This window comes from Podarcis filfolensis, assembly GCF_964270895.1.
Source record: "Podarcis filfolensis genome assembly, chromosome: 15".
NCBI lineage: Eukaryota > Metazoa > Chordata > Lepidosauria > Squamata > Lacertidae > Podarcis > Podarcis filfolensis.
This window is the reverse complement of record NC_139618.1, coordinates 35733909-35748539: the sequence shown is the minus strand read 5'-3', so window position 1 is coordinate 35748539 and position 14631 is coordinate 35733909.

Here is a 14631-nt window from a genome sequence, read left to right as displayed (position 1 = left end):
TTTGTTTGCCAGCATCATACGGCACTCACGTTAACAATGCTCTCAAATTGTCTGTTGTTACTGTTATTGATCACTGTACCTCTGGAAATTCACAGGAAAGCCTTGGCTCTTTAAGGACTGCTTAAGTGTGATGTGTTTCAGTGAATCTCTTTCTTCTCATCTATATCAAGCTTAATAGAGCAAATATTATTTATATAGGCCTTCTTTTATGACATGTGAGATAGCAAGAATGCCATAATCAGTACAATAGGACAGGAACAGGGTTTGGCCCAACACATTTTGCTGCCTGAGGCAAACAACATACCCCCTCCCATTCCACATAGAGAAGCTGACTAGATTGGTAGTTGAATCTTACTCTCACACTGGCAATGAGACAGGTCCTCTACCATCCTTTGGGGCAGAAGGCTAGGTTAGGTTGTGCAGGACATGCCATGTGACACACCACTGCTCTAAAACCTCTTGCCACCACTCCCCAGCCCTAAAATTCTGGGGTGACCAATTCAGCTTGACTAAAGGTAAGACCAGCCCTGGATAGGAATCATCTGCACATATTTATTTTATTTGATTATTACATTTCTATTGATGTTTCCACCAAAGCACTCAAGGTGGATTACAAGATCACCCCATTTTATCCTGATGACATCCCTGTGAGATAGGCTAAGCTGGGAGGGACTGGTCCAAGGTCGGTTAATGAGATCCATAGGTGAATAGAGCTCTGAGCTCTGGTTTCACCAGTCTTAGTCCAACACTCCAACCACTACATCACACTGGCTAATACCAGTTGCTAGAACCCTCAGGAGGGAAAAGCGCTGTTGAGCTCAGCTCCTGCTTGTGAGCTTCCCATAGGCATCTGGTTGGTCATGGTGAGAACAGGATCCTGCCCCAGATGGGTCAGTGGCCTGATCCAGCAGGGCTATTATTATATTCTCATGGAGGTTCATAAGTGTAATTCTGATGGAATGCCAATGGGTATCGAAAGAGAACCTGTGTTCTGAAGGTTCTTCTCAAGGTTTTAATACTGCATAAACATATTTATGTTTTGTTTTATTTTTTATAATAATATTTATTGTTCATTTAAAAAAAAAACACCATACGGTGTTTACATTTCTTATCATCACCTATATTTTGACTCTTCCGAGTCGAGTTCCCTCCATCCCTCCAAACTGACTTTCTAACTTCCAGACATACCGGTAAGTTCATCCACATTTCTCATTCCCCCTATCTACCTTTCTTTTTACTTTCATGTTCCTTATAATTGTAAATAAGCTTCTGCTTTTGACTAGCAAATCTTTAAATCGATCCTGTTAGTGTTGTTAAATGTTTACAATATTCTTTCAAATACGCAGTAAATTTACTCCAGTCTCTTTCAAACCTTTGGTCCCACTGGTCTCGGATTTTCCCAGACAGTTTTGCCAGTTCTACATATTCTTATTACATCTTATTTTGCCATTCTTCTACTGTCGGAATTTCTTGCTGCTTCCATTTCTGGGCTAAAAGAATCCTTGCCGCTGTTGTAGCGTATAAAAATAAAGTATAGTCTTTCTTGGGAATCTCTTCTCCTAGAACAGGAAAGCTTCTGGTTTCTTATGAAAAGTATTCTTAAACACTTTCATAAGTTCATTATAAATCAAATCCCAGAATGCTTTCACCTTAGGACAGGTCCACCACATATGATATCAATTCCCTTCTTTTTCTTTACATTTCCAGCATAGATTATCAGATGTCCTGTACATTTTTGCTAATTTAGTTGGTGTCAAATACCATCTATACATCATTTTCCATATATTTTCCTTTAACGCAGTACAAGCTGTAAACTTTAAACCATTTCCCCATAACCTTTCCCAATCCTCCAATTGTATATTATACCCAAAATCTTTAGCCCATTTGATGTATCCATGTTTTAAGATCTTCATCTGATACCTTTCTCCAGGTGTCCCCTTCTCCATGTGTTGGGTAGATAGCAAGTAGGGAAAGTTCCATTTCCTGTGGCGGTACCCAGTTTATGGAATACCCCTACCCAGGCATCTTTACCTGGCATCCTTTGATTACGTTTTTTAGGCCCCAGGTTAAAACAATCCCATGATTGATTTAAAGTTACAGAAGGCCAAGGGTACCAACTTGAATATAATACTGGGAGAGAGGGGAGAAGCAAGGCCTGTCCTGCATAAACAATCACAAGATGCCCCTCAAATATTTTTTTTTGGGGGGGAGGACCCTGTTCCCTAGGAGTTTGCTCCTATGCAGGAGGCCACCACTTTTCTGAAGCTCAGCCAGCTTGAGTCTGGCTAGTGCCCGAATGGGATACATGTCCATGGCTTCCATAATGGGGAAAATGGTGGGACAAAAATGTAAGAAAATAAATATTCTCCGAGGCATTTGATGGATGAGTTACGTTATGGCTTTGCCCCTATTATTTGAAGGCTTCTAGGCTGCCTTTGCTGGTATTTGACATTGCTGCTACTTTTTAAAGGTGCTGACAGTGATTCATTTTGACATTTTTGTATGTGTGTATAAACACACACACACAAACATGCTGTTATTACATTTTGTAAGCCACTTGGAGGTTGCCTTGAAAGGTGCTCTAGACATGTTTTAAGTAAATAAAATGTATCCGAGATGCGGTTGATCTTACGTATGTGGGCAACGCATAACAAAAGAATGTTCAAGTCCAGTCCCATCCACTGGTGCACTGCTTTAAATCAACTGGCTATTGAAATTGCACTTGAAAATTAATTTCCAGCAAGGTCTCTTCTGACAGCTGACAGATTGCTGTAATGCAGTGTATATTTTGTTTGTGCCCTCCTGTGAAATGGAGGTCTTTGAACAAAGCTTTCCATCCCCCCCTTTCTTTTCTTAATGCGTGCAGTTGCACAGCCCCATCAAAACAGCATTAGCGCCATCTCCATCAACTGAGTTGTCAAGCCCTGCGTTGGTTCAGGTCCCCTCTTTGCCAACAGTACAGCACCCTGACCGAACAAACAGTTCTGGCCAAACTGCCGAAGAAACAATTACAATTCTTGTCTTCGAAGCCCAATCACCACTGGGACACCTTGCCTCCCCGTGCCTCCTGGTAAAACCACTTCTGCGCTAAGAAGGAGGTGGGGTTGCGGGCTTCACGGCACCTCCACACGCGCAGCGGCCCCACGCAATTAGGGGGATTCCCGGCCGCATCACTCCCTAGCCAGCCAATCGGCTGGCTTGGGGGCAGGGCCTGCCCTATTAGGCAGGATGCGGCCGGGGATCTCCCTCTTTGCAGCCTGCCAGCTGTTCCTGCTTTTTCCCACCCTCCCGCCCTAGAAGATTTTCTTTTTGACCTTGCTATGGACCTTGGTTGGTCGCCGTTGAGGGACCTGGTAGGAATTTTTCCACTTGGCAAATTGGCACCAGCCACTTGGTTTTCACCTACCTCGTAGCAAATCGTCACAACTTCCTGGGTATTGGTGGTTAGGCATTGGTTTAGTTCTGAAGATGGAAGAGGGGAGGTAGTGCCATCACCTGCCCCACATCTTGAAGGGTAGTCTGCTAAAGGATTTGGGGGGGCGTGGCCCTGTCCGAAACCTGGGGTGACCCTGGGGGAGTTCCTAGCTGATGTGCATCAGCAGGACTCCCGCTACTGGTGGTTAACCCTTCCCGGACTTCAAGCAGACGGGCTGGAGTTGGATATAGTCGGTTAGGACCAATGCCTAAGCCAACACCGCTCATTACCTGTAACCAATAAAGTTGTGGCCATTTCTAGCCCATTAACCTTAATAATTGTGTCATGTGTCATTATTTCCACCTACGGGGGCCGGGAACTCACCACGCAATGGTCACTTATGTGTGGTGTGATTTCGTCTTGTCCAATGTTTCCTAACTTTCAGGGTACAGAAGTCAAAGAAGTATTATTAAGATGGACAGGTGTTTTTTTCTTTAAAGAAATGTGTTTAGGGGTACTCTCATTTTCCTACTCATATTGAAATACTGCCCCTCAATGAGGCCAAAGTTAGATTCACAAAATGTTTAGGGGTATGCGTACCCCTGCATACCCCCTCCCCCCAGAAAAGAGCACTGGATAGGTAGATAGATCATAGGCAGGTGAAGCACATTTCATTAGTTTGTACACCCAGTGATTTTTTTTATAGAAAAGGCAAACATTCATTGAATACATACTCATACTAAACCATAAAGCACATTATTCATCAAATAAGCTAAAGAAACTAAGGAAGACACATTTTATCATATGTGGTGGGAATGTAAAATTGTTAAAAACTTTTAGGAAATGATATATAGTGAATTGAAAAAAAATGTTTAAAATAACGTTTGTAAAAAAACAACAACCAGAAGCCTTTTTGGCTAGGCATTTCAGGTCAAGAACTGCTGAAAGAAAAATGGAAAATATTTATGTACAGCGGCAAGAATCTTATTAGCTCAAGGTTGGAAGAAAGAAGAAGTACCAATGAAAGAACAATGGCAAGAAAAATTGATGAACTAGGGACTTCCGGGTTAGCGCGAACGGCCAATGGCGGATTCCCTCCGAGCTCCGGAGGGAATCGGCTCTACAGGAGTTGGGTCTTGCCGCTGCGGCGACGCGGGGACCCTTAGAAATCACAGGCGCGGAAGCCTGTGAACCTGGTGACTCGGCGGGCACCATTTGCGTCCCCCCCAACCTGCGAAGGAGCCTTTTTAAAGGCTTCGGAATGGGGGACGGGGTGAGCGGCGCGGTGCTGAGAGTCGACTGCTTCTCCTGTGGAGTGAAGCCGCGAGCCATGGTCGGAGGGCGCTGACTTCTTCTTGTGAACATTCGGACTCTAAAAGTAACAACCTGTGAGTAGTACGGAAATTGGACTTTTTAAGGAAATTTTCTTTGGAATTTGGCATGATCGGGGAAGGCGCAAACAGGAAGTCCGCCTCCCCGCCTTGTAAAAAATCTAAAGCAAGGACTAGTTAACTAAGGTCGAGAGAATTTCTTCTTCTTTAGTGGACAAAAGATATTAATTTCACGATTTGGCGATACAAGTATAAGTAATTGTACTGGAGGATAAGAGCTAATTTTGAGAGTTGAAGTGCCACCCCCCCCCCGGACCCGGGAGCGATTTGCGAGAGAGCCTGATGAGGAGATATAGAGGAGTTTGACAGCTGTCAAAATTAGCTGTCAAAAAGGAAAAAGAGAACTTTGTTTCTGCTGTCTCTGCTGGATATATTTGTTGCAACTTGGTTATATTTTGTTGAAAATAAGTAAGAACTGATACAAATTAACTTGACTTTTGGATTTTAACTGGAAAGAATATTAAGTTACCAAAATCCCTCTAGAGGGGGATTTGGGACACTACAAGAATGGCTGGAAGAGGGAAAATTCAGGCTGGGCTGGACAGAGTATTTGTTCTCCTGGGAAAGTTACAAGGCCAAATTGATGTTTTGGCTACAAATGTAACAAATTTGAACTTAACAGTAAACAACATTACGGAACTTGATAAGGACTTGACTCAGGAAGCCCATGCAGCTGGACAAAAAGAGAATTTTGAGAATCTTGAAAGTGTAGAGAAAGAGACATATGTTGTTTCTGAGGAGAAGGAAGGAGGAGCTGTAATTTTGCAAATGACAAAGGAGAGCCAGAGGCCTGATATCATGCTCACAAAGGAAAACAAGAAATCAAACCAGAGGCCTGACAGGATGATTACAAGGGAAAATAAGTATTGGATGATGAAATTCTGGTTTGAATTGGCGACTGAAGAATGGAGAGATCTCCTTATGTGGAGACCTGAAGACCTATGGATTACAAATCTGACTAAAGTGGAAGCTGGAGTTTTTGTGACAATTGGACTTTTGGACCCTGCTTTTAAGTATGGAAGTCTGGCTGGAAGAAATATGGACCTTATTGGGACAGAGCTCCTCCGAGATCTGGAGTTTAATATTAAGGACTATCAAAAAAACCGGCAGAGAGGAACTGAGAGAGAATTAAGAGCCTCGGACGTGAGATCTCCAGGCTGATAGAAGATTAAGACTGATGGACATTTGTTGGGGATCGAAACTGGGAAAGGGGGTGGTGGGGTTTGAGAATCCAAAGGGTGTACAATTATGATCTGTTTTATTTTTTATTTTTTGGTTATTAATATGAAAATTGGGAAATTCGTGGAATGGAATTTGGGTCGACTTTAGAAAAAGGTTTGTGTATTGAGGTACAAATATTGATGTCTATAAGTCAAAATTGGTTTTTTTTAAAAAAAATGAATTAAATATAAAAAGGTTAAAAATTGGGGATAGGAACTTGTTGAACTAACAATTTGAATTGGAATACAAGAAGGGGAGGTGTGGGGAAGTCAGGGAAATATGGTACTGAAAATATGGAATTGTAAATTTAATGTGTTTTAAATTTTTTTTCTTTTTTGTTTCTTTCGTCTTTTTTGATTTTTTTTGTATTGAATGTGAAAAATTTTAATAAATATTTCTTTTAAAAAAAGAAAAGAAAAATTGATGAACTATGCAGAATTAGCAAAGTTAACAGATAAATCACATGTAAAGGACAATAGAGACTTTAAAAATGAATGGGAATCTTTTACAGTTTATTTACAAAAACAACATAAAGAATTGGACCCATTGGCAGGTTTTGAATAAACACCCACAATTTTATTTAATTAAAACATGGAGGAAGACAATGTAATGACATTTTATGTATATTAACATTCAGAAGACAACAATTTTTGTAACATACCAGAAAAGGAAGATGAGGGAAGTCACGGCGGGGGGGGGGGATTAAAAATGAAAAAATGGACAATTTGTTATGTGTAATTTGTTATAAAAGAGGAAATTTAATAAAATATTTATATACTAAACATCTTACTTTAAAAAAAAATTATTCAAAATTATAACAAGACATATTATCCAAAAACATATCATCCTTGTTTCCCCCCTCATTTTTCCTCCCTCCCCCCTCCCACAGAAAACCCACCCACCCCCCGACTTCCCTCAGTTCCAGTCTTTGGTTTCTCTGAGAATGCTGTTTTCTGCCTGTTACAAAGTTGTATAGATCCTCAAACTATTTTGCTGATTATTATCAATAAAAAGTTTGTGAATGTTTATTCAAAACCTGCCAAGGAGTCCAGTTCGCTTTGTTGCGTCTTCAGATACTTTGTAAAGGGTTCCCATTCATCCTAAAAGTCACAGTTATCCTTGTCCCGTAGCTTATATATTGGTTTTGCCAGTTCTGCATAGTCCATCAATTTTTCTTGCCATTATTCTTTAGTTGGGGTTTCTTCAGTCTTCCATCCTTGTGCTACCAGAACACTCTCGGCCATTGTCGCATACATGAAGATGTTTCTTCATCTTCCTGTCCTACAGAATGACTCCCTTCTCCTCCTTGACAGCCACTGCTGGAGCCGATCGTTCCACCTCTACTTCCATAAGCAAAGACAGCAGAGATTTTGGGTCCCTTCCATGTCCATTCCAATGTTATTATTCAGTCTGCATTTCTCTGTGCAACCCTACTCCTCTCTTCTGCCTTGGTCCCTCTCGTACTACCGTTTTCCCGTGGGGTCATAGCATCTGAGAGAGCTGCATTGCCACTCCATATGCTCTCCTCCTTGCCATGATCTCCAGTTTTTTTAAACATTAGGGTGTGTCTGTGCACACCCAGCACACCCTGTGTGCCTTCCTGTGAGATAGATACTGTAGATATTTGAATCAGGTCACCAGCCACTGCAGTTTGTATTCAAGTACATAGATATACAAAGACAACTTAGCAGATAAAATTGCCGAACTAAATTTAACATCACAAAATCTACTCTTATTCCTTATTAAAATCCCACAATGTCATCACTAATATCGATTTTATTTATTTATTTATTTAACAAAATGTATATACTGCTTAATGGTAACGAAACCTCTAAGTGTTCTACAATATTAAAATCACCAATAAAAACAGTTAAAAACAAATAGCAAAAGCATTTTGAAACAATTACAATCAGCAGTAACCTAAACAGAGATTCTAGATTCAGGTAGGTAGCCGTGTTGGTCTGACACAGTTGAAATAAATAAAAATATTTTAAAAATGTCCAGTGAAACAAATCAACTTCAATGTGTCTAGATAACAAAAAATTATAATCCTAGTAATCCTTTGTTGCATCAATTAAGTGTTTTAAATTTGTTGTTAGCTGCCCTGAGCCCGGTTTTCTGAACTGGGAAGGGCGGGGTATAAATAAAAAAAATATTATTTATTATTATTAGTAGTACTGTTATCAGTATTAGTATTAGCAATTTAACTGAGAGCTTCTTCATGCAAGGAGAGACACAGGTTTTACAATAACCCTCCCCTTGCATGATGAGCCCTGCATGATTATGTGTGTAAGGCTCCTTCACACAGCCACTGATTGTGTAGCTGGCAGCATTTGTGGTAGGATGAGAATTGGCAGTGGGATCAGGGCTACAAAGCACAACCCCATTACTAAGCATGGGCAGATAAATTTGGTTCAATTCACATTTCAAGGAAACTATACCAAAATCTAGCATTCACACATCTCATAATTTCACATTGCAGTTCTCCAACAAAGTCAAGTTTATACATAGGCATTTTTGGCACATAATAATAATAATAATAATAATAATAATAATAATAATAATTTATTATTTATACCCTGCCCATCTGGGCGGCTTCCAAAAAAAATTAAAATACTGTAATACATCAAACATTAAAAGCTTCCCTAAACAGGGCTGCCTTCAGATGTCTTCTAAAAGTCTGGTAGTTGTTGTTCTCTTTGACATCTGATGGAAGGGCATTCCACAGGGAGGGCGCCACTACCGAGAAGGCCCTCTGCCTGGTTCCCTGTAACTTGGCTTCTCGCAGTCAGGGAACCGCCAGAAGGCCCTCGGTGCTGGACCTCAGTGTCCGGGCAGAACGATGGGGGTGGAGACGCATACTAAAACCCATCATATTAGAGGAGATTGGTTTGCAAAAATGAGTACATTAGGCAAAGTTGCATGTGTCTGTTATGTGTCTGTTAGAAGAAACTCTCACTGAAATAAATTTTCATGAGGACATTTAAGAAATAAATAAATCTTAAAAGGATGTGCAAATGTGGAGGACCAAATTTAAGATTAGAAAACTGATTTAACTAAGAGAACCCAAAATCAGTTGTATCGTCCATCCTGACTCTTGCCTCCCTTATTTGTTCTTCCAATGCAGGAGGATGTTTGAGATCTGATGCCAGCAATGAAAGTGTTTCAGGCTAATGAGAAGCCAGGCATTCCTCCATGGCACTAAAAACTTGGGGAAGGAAATGTCACTTGCTAATAAGATAGAAACAGCTCCAAAAAATAAATATTTTTTTTTAGAAGAAAAATGAAGGACATCTGGTAATCTCAGCTTTGTGGAGGAGTAGGAACTACAAACCCTTAAAAGAAACAGACTAAGATAAGAGTAATAAGATGGTACTGAGTAAAAATAAATCAATTAAAGGCTTATACCCCTCCACCCCCCAGGCTCCAAGTTTTACAGAACCTCAATAAGCTTGCCTAGGAAGGTAAACATAGAGTACAATCCTATATGGATGGATGTCCCCACTGAACTTACACCCCAGTAAGTATATAGGATTGCTGGTTGATGAGAGCACTCTTTATCATTCTACCTTTTCCTATGTTGAAGTTTTGCTGTTTCATATTGTTCCGATAGTTGATGGCTTTTATGGTACATTTCATTGTACCAACATACATAATTTGTATACAACATAATTTGTTGTTTTGATATATCACTCGTCACTCTGTGTACCTTAGTAGTATGTTGTTATTACTTAAATGGCAATGTTTACCTGATTAATCAGTAAGGCTCAGTTTTAGGTGGAAAAGAAAAATGTGCTCAGTAGGATTAGTAATTGGGAAAAATCTATATTTTTGAGGCTCATTTGATTCCCATGGGGTTTTTTGTGCAATATTTTTATAAAAAGAGGAGAGGGACATAATAAAGATATCCTTTAAAAAAAAAACACTGGGTGGGAGCGGTGGAGCACAATTCCTATGCATATTAACTCAGAATTAAGTCAATGCTGTTTACTTCCAAATGAGTGTGCACAGGACTCCAGCCTTGCAGAGCAACCAGAACCATAGGAAGTGAAAGTAAATTATGCTGGTGTAATATACCCCTATTTCAAACCCTGTTCTGTAGTGGGGCTATTACTGGTCAAGCCAGCACAAGCCTAGCAGAGGAAAAACAAGTCTTTGAAATAAACATTGACTTCCACCACCCTTTTTGCCAGTGTAACGTCTGCTGGGTTGCTAGGTCATGTGACAGAGTTGGGAATAGGGGCAAGTCTCCCCTGCCCCCCCCCCGCCCCCACCACATACCTAGAACACCCCTTTTCTGGGACTTATCCCAGCCTTGGCTCTGCTGACTACAGTTCAGCCCCAGCTATTTTTTGGTTGGTGGTGACACAATGCTAGCAGACCAGTCCCAAAGGAAAGACCCTGAAGGGGAGAGTCCCAAATGAGATTATCCCATTTGGGTCACTTCTTCAGGGTGTGATGAGGGCAAAGGCATGCTCCGTGGGTGATTGGTTGCCAATACACTTGCCCCTAACTGAGCTCTTAGAGCAACTGTGGTAGAGAAATATGATGTGAGTTCACCTGACTTCCTAGTGAGTTGTGTGAGGTTGGGGATCTGCATCTGTGATGATATTATGCATGCAACAAACACCTATCCAGTGTGTCCAGTGATTTTGCTTTTGAGTATTGTCTTGATCAGGCCCAACACATGCGATGCCCCTCCTCCAGTCCAGCCATGCCAGGAGGGTGAAAATGTCTCCCACACTCACCCAGGAGGCCAGCGCTCGCCCGGGGGCAGTGGGGGATGTTGTTCCCCTCAATATGGGGGGGTCCTCAGCCCCCTGCCTAGAAATATTGAGGGAGCTGCAATTTCTTCTGCCCTCTATGGTTGGCGACCCTGGTTTTGATTGTTTTATTGCATTCATTGTACTTGTGTTGTATTTTTCTTTTGCATTAATATGCTGTTCACTGCTTTGGGGGCCTTTGGGCCCCAAAGTGGAATATAAATAAATCATAATGGACACGACACCAAGCAGTTCAGAACTACAGCAGTCTTGGGGGAAATTCAAATGAAGAGAAATTCAGAAGCATCCCAGCTTCTAGGTTAAGGAGGGAATTTTTGACAAAACCACCCTGGACACTTCCTCTGACCAAGGAGCTCTGCTCTCTAATCCCAGTTGTGTATGTATTGATTGTGATTACTAAGGAGGAGGGCAAAGGCATGACTAAGCTGTGGCGATCAAACCAATCTCTGTATCTGAGCACCATCGAGTCATGGCTCAAATGGAGCCACAGAAATTGCCTTTCCCACATGATGGATGGGAAATTCCTTCTGCAGTCTAGCAAAAAGGAGTTAATTTGTCTCTGATGCAGAAACAAAGCAGGCTTTTCCCACTGCATTCTCTGGCATGCCTATTACTTTATTTGCACGGCCATAAATTTGGAGCTCTGGAGGATAGAGCCAGCCAAGGGCTGCTTGTACAGGATACCATAATGTAAGCTGCATATGCCGTGCAAAGTTGTTAAAGGGAACTAGCAGATGATAATATGCCCAGAGTTGCTGTTAATATCAGTTGATTTCCTCCCATCATATGTCAAAAACAAGGCTCTCCCTCCCCGCACCCCCCTGGAATCCCTTCTAGATTTTTGATGGGCCTATAAATACAAAAGAAGGAAGATTTTTGGTTACCAGATCCCTAATAAGAAATGGCCTGGGTTTCAGAGTTAGGTCAAGCTTTGGAATATGCCTGAAACACACATGCTCTGCGTATATGTATTCCCTCCCCCCCCCCCATTGCTTAGCAGGCGATGACATACGTCAGGGAAATCTGACAAAATCCAGTACATCTGTCACCTTTCCACGCTCTCAATGCTCTTTCTCTGTGTATCTCTCTGTGTCTTAGTTACTCCATGCATTACCTTTCCCCCTAAAACATACTTGTACAAGAGGAGGCACTGAAGTTGCAGAATACCTCACTTTGGCTGGCTTGCAAGGTGAGAATCCCTTCTGAGATGAGCTCCTTTGCTCACAACTGTCTTCCACTCACCATTTAAAGGAAGGGTATCATGAGCTCTCAAGGCTCTTCTGCATCTGGTCGGCCTCCCCAAGTGTGCCCCAAGGGCAGAGTATGCATCATGCTTCATGCAAATGTGACCTTTAGAAAAAGCAAATTGCATGAGAGTGGCTGTTGAGAGAATAATAATAATAATATAAAAAATCTGGCATTTGTGCATGGTGAGGGAATGGCACACCGGTGCTTCTTGAACAAAAATCTAACCAATTTACAGTCTTCAAATGAGCCATTCCAAACACCCAGACTTCCACTTGGCTAGGAATGCACAGAATCACCGACTGGGATCAGGCGCCACTCGCACGGAGGAAGGGCTGGGTGGAAATGGTGGGCAAAATGATTTCCCCCTAATACTGCAGCCATGTTTAAACATATTTAAAAGCAGGGAAATGTGTGCTGTGTGAAATATCGTTTGTCTTCTGAAGAGGATCTCTGTGTACATACAGCACAATCCTTAATGAAAAGGTCCTCTCCTCTTTCTGTCTCTTCTACAGCCAGAGATATTCTGAATTTGGGTGTTTTCACATATGACCTCTCTATCTGAGATCACAGAGAGCTGCTTTAGACCAAGCCAGAGCCTATGCCCTTCTAGCTCACCAGTGTCTGCACTGGCTGGAAGCAATTATCCAGGGTTTCAGACAGAATTCTTTCTTCCAGCCCTGGAGACTTTGGGGGATTTTGCATGCATAGAATGTGATCTACCACTGAGCCATGGCACTTTCCTCAATAAAGCTCATGCAGGGTGCAAAATCCCATTCTTTGGACCTTTTGGAAGACTACAGGAAGGTGCAGGTAAGCAACACACAACGGCAGATTGTTATGTACTGAGTTGAATAGGATCCAAACTGCAGCAGTCTGACTGGTCCTAGAACAATAGGATCCAAAAGGCAGCAGTCTGATTGGTCCTAGAACAATGCAGCAGTATGATTGGTTGGCAGGAACCACCCAATCATGCTCCAGATAGAAGTGAATCCACAACCTGATTGGCTTACAGTAGAATTCCGGAATTAGCCAATCATGTGCAGCCCATTGTGTAAATAATGTATATAAAGCAGATACTTTGAGGGGACATTCATTCCTCCTCACCACTATGAGCTGAATAAAGAGCATGAAATCACTTTGCGACTCTGAGTATATTTCACTGGCGACGACTCAGGATCCAACAGGGAGGAGGTGCACCGAGTACAGCAGCGCACTCAAGCAGCCCACATACCACAGCTGCCTCGACGAGAAGGAGGGAACTGCGCAAGCTGTGGAGAAAGTCACGAGAGGAGGACCTGCCGTTTCCGCAACGCAGAGTGCAGGCAGTGCAGAAAATTGGGACACTATTTCACAGATGAACTGTTGTTCTAACCTAGGAGTGAGGAAAGTGTTTTTTAACCTGATGGCGGCATCTCCTACTGTGGAACAAAACTTCATAATTTTTAGCAGGGGCTATTAGAATAAGATCTATTATTTGATTATTGACATGAACCTCCAAAATGTATTTTGTATACAGTCATACCTTGGGTTACAGACACTTCAGGTTGTGTTTTTTGGGGTTTCGGCAGTCGCACATGCGCAGAAGCGCTAAATCGCACTTTGTGCATGTGCAGAAGCGCCGAATTGCAGCCCGTGTGTGCACAGACATGGGTTGCGAATGCTGCGGGTTACGAACGTGCATCCCGCACGGAACACGTTCACAACCTGAGCGTTCACTGTAGTTAAGTTTTTACCTCTATCTTCAGTACATTGTATTTTATCTTATTACTATGGCTAGTAAAAGGGTAAAGGGACCCCTGACCATTAGGTCCAGTCGTGACCAACTCTGGGGTTGCGGTGCTCATCTCGCTTTATTGGCCAAGGGAGCCAGCGTACAGCTTCCGGTTTATGTGGCTAGCATGACTAAGCCGCTTCTAGCAAACCAGAGCAGCACACGGAAACGCCATTTACCTTCCCGCCAGAGCAGTACCTATTTATCTACTTGCACTTTGACGTGCTTTCAAACTGCTAGTGGCAGGAGCAGGGACCGAGCAACGGGAGCTCACCCCGTCACGGGGATTCGAACCACCGACCTTCTGATCGGCAAGTCCTAGGCTCTGTGGCTTAACCCACAGCGCCACCCGCGTCCACTATGGCTAGTGGCTGATGCAAATAAAGATTCTACAGTAGGAACACTTGCTAGTGGTGGTCAGGACCCAGGAGCAAAAAGTGGCAGAATAATGAATGTGATTTTTACCTGTGTACAGTCGGCTAGTTTCTACACATGCACAAACATCTCTATATGCCACCTACGCAAGCAAGAAGCATTACCCAAATTCAAGTATGCACTTTAACTGGGCAAAAATACTCCAGCTGTGAGGCCTGGGCAGAATCCCAAGGGCCACATGATAGAGAGGTCTGACTTTCCATACCCCTCATCTAGCTCAACTCTACCATTTCTGTTCTAAGAACTTTCCCATTGGGATGGATCTTGGCAGTTTCATTCAGTGTTCTGAATAAAAATAGTGAACATAACTTCATAAATAAGGTGGTGTGGCAGAGAATCTTCCTTGTGTTTTCTCAATGGAAAACG